The sequence below is a fragment of the Sabethes cyaneus genome, chromosome 3, assembly GCF_943734655.1.
Source record: "Sabethes cyaneus chromosome 3, idSabCyanKW18_F2, whole genome shotgun sequence".
In the NCBI taxonomy this organism is placed as follows: domain Eukaryota; kingdom Metazoa; phylum Arthropoda; class Insecta; order Diptera; family Culicidae; genus Sabethes; species Sabethes cyaneus.
The window spans coordinates 57257055-57260351 of NC_071355.1; the positions used below are offsets into that span (position 1 = coordinate 57257055).

The 3297-nt window shown below is 36.9% G+C and overlaps 1 non-coding gene across 1 annotated transcript; it reads right to left on the bottom strand.

Moving 5' to 3' along the window:
• Positions 1–1532: 1532 nt before the first annotated feature.
• Trnal-cag (transfer RNA leucine (anticodon CAG)) lies at positions 1533–1615 on the bottom strand. The gene has a single exon. It is a non-coding gene; the product is annotated as a tRNA-Leu (tRNA).
• Between the last annotated feature and the right edge of the window lie 1682 nt (positions 1616–3297).

Consider the following 3297-nt stretch of genomic DNA (forward strand, 5'->3'; position numbering starts at 1 on the left):
GTAACGAAGTATATGTAAGGTAAAGTTTACTTCCAGGTAAAGAGAAATACCCATGTGAAAACTATACTGAAGTATTATAATGAAATGCTTGCCTAATCTTAGGGTTTGGACACATTAGTAATTAAAATATAGGGGCTGTGGATTAATTAGGTAACGAGTTTTCCCTATTGTTGACTAATCGCGCCCTCCCCCTATGTAAGATTTGCATGATTTTGGCCAAAATAACAAAATTCAAAAATTTTATTTGTAAAAATTTAAAACCCGTAATAAGGTTCGTCTTGATGCGAAAGGTATGCTTTATTTGCGCTGCACGCCAAAATGGTATTAAATAGCAAATATTCGAAAATTAGGTATTTTGTTTTACTTCAGACATATCAGTTAACGTATCATAACGCATAAATTTAAAAGTTTTTAAGCAACTCTACTATTTCATGCAACATTAACAACTCATGTTGCGAACTATAACTATAACATAAGTAACTGAAAATGATGCCATTCGAAGTACGACACTTACTATGCATCTTACAAGCTAAAAAATGTTTTCTGGGCTAGGCTTTCTTGCTAGTGTGCTCAGCGAAGCCACTATGATTGCTAAAAAAGCTGACTAAACAACTTAGTAGTAGTAACAATTTAGTACTAGTATGGCTATATCAAACAGAGATACTTGTGTAGATATTGAATTATTTTAATATTTTAATCTCGAGGTGCCCGTCTTTACCGCACATTCCTTAATATTACAATATATTATTATATTGTAATCATATTTATACATACTTATAGTAAATACATATTTACTTGCATTCGGTCATCAAAATAATAGATTTGTTATCGTCGATAAAGATTAGTTGAAACATGATGTGATAAGTGCTTTTTCATTCAATTACTTTTTGCGTTAAACAAAACGTTACGGGACACCATTTTGAAGCACCTATTTTATTTTACATAGAAATGCTTATAAAAAGTCAAGCACAGCGCGATTTTGATTATACATATATGATTAAAGAAAATCCATAGTTTCAAAAAATTCGGATTTAAATTCTCTGGTATATGGAAATAAATGCAAAATTTTCGTTACGGGACACCATTATAAAAGTACCTGTTTTTAAAGGCCGCTTATCTGGAAAATGCTTTCATTTTTCAAAAAACTCTGTATGAATAAAATGTTACCCTAGTAATGAAACATGTTTTGACGATATACAGTTTTAAATTATTTTGGCTTAAAATTATTGGCAGAGAATTAATTGCAGCCTTGCCTAAATGATGAAAAAATCTATATTGTTAACCTCCCACTTGTAAGGTGCATTTTAGCATGAATTGTCAATAAACAATATGACAATTCAGGAATTTTGTAAGCTTTATAGTAGTATGTTTGAACATACTACATACAAATGTTTTTAATATTACTACTTTCAAAATTTGCTCTCATGGGATAGATGCGCTTGGAATGTGTCATGATCGTTTTCGTACTGGCTCTTTCCTTTGCCTTTGAGAGCACCACCATTTTGGAACAGCAGCAAAATAGCAAACAAATTTGTCAGAAGTGGGATTCGAACCCACGCCTTCAGAGAAGACTACGACCTGAACGTAGCGCCTTAGACCACTCGGCCATCCTGACTTGTGACAACCGACGCTTGTGTACGCTGCCAGTGTGTCGTGATCGAACATTTTTCATGAAGTTTTAATTACCATCTCTCTCAAAACGGACTGGCATGGCACAGAAATAAAAGTTGCGCTATAATCTTGCATTAAGAATTTTTTGTCATATCAAGCTAAAGGTTTCGTTCAATAGTGCCGCCTGCATATGACGGATCTCTGTAGAGGCATGTTCGAACGAACCTGAAAATGTTGAGAACCAGAACAGAGTGTCCAAAGCCCCTAAAAGGAAGATGGTTTTCATACCTGTTATCCTTATCCATGACTATTAGGTAAAGACCTGAATGGATAAACCCCTTATCCAAGGTGTGACGCGACCCGTGCCGAGAAACGAATTGTGGAGGGGGTTCTAGAAATACTCAGCCGCTAACGGAGCCTGTGGAGTACCAGGGTGCCCTCCACAGTAATCTGCCCTTGCTGCGTTAAACCGGTCACTGATCACGCAGTGGATCATCTCTTACCGAGCGACTCGTGGGAAAGAAACGAAGAAGGAGGAGACTAGTAGAGTAGGGCGGAGCACAAGTGCGATGTTTGAAGTTGTCATCAATTTTCGTGAGATATAAGGAAGGACAACAACATAATATATTTTAAAGTGATGCGGTAACTCAATGTCTTCACATTCAACTATAAATCATCTGCGGTAATAATGTTTCGCAAAATAAATTCTTCTTTTTTCTGATCCAGTGTCGATTCGCACTTTTACCTCACTAGTGGGGCAAAAGTACGAATACCGCGGGGCAAAAGTGCGAAGCTCGAATCTATGAAATTAGCACAATAGTAGCTAACTAAACCATATTATCTTCAATCTGCGTTATGTTTCGGTAAGGAATATTCTAAATTTGCACCTTTCCTATTTTGCGTTGGTGTATTGCAGCCTCCGTTAAATCGAAACTTTTCCAAACGATTGTTTTTTGTTTCATCAGCGGAAAAACATTGTTTTCCTTGGGCCAACATCTGTAGAGCACAGAGTTTTCTGCAGATCTTCCAGTTCTAGTAGCTGTAATATAGTGCCTAAACCTGTATATAATTAGCTATACATTCTTGTCTCGTCCATAAATCGCACTTTTGCCCCGTCCATGAATCGCATTTTTACCCCGCTAGGCGCTTAACGTGGTTAGATTAAATTATGGGAAAGCGAAATAGATTTTGTAAATTCTTTTCACCGTATTTTCAAAACAAATATGTGAGTGATGTAAAACGCAGCTTTCAACAAGTAATATACTCCTGTTGATATCGCATTTGCCGTATAACGAAAAATTACATCAAAACCACCCTAAAATAACATTTGCACATAACTCAGCAAGTATGCCTCGTAAGCAACCAAAGTTTACGTTAGATTCAAGCTGTCAAAGTAGTCACCCATCCATGTCAATGTAGTCAACTTGCTCAGAATCTGCACCGATAAATCATTGAATCGCACTTTTACCCCTGCTTACTCTATAGGGGAGAAACAGAACCTGAGTGATGCGCTAGCAGAGCAGAGGTCGTCTATCCTTAACACGCCGACTCGTTGTGAGTCGACAGACGAGGAAAACGACGGAATAAATGTCATAATTAGATCTGGACCTAAAGTGGAATGTCCAGCTGAGAGTGAGATTCCATGGAGACGTAACCTGACTAAAGCACAGAAAAGAAAATTAAAAG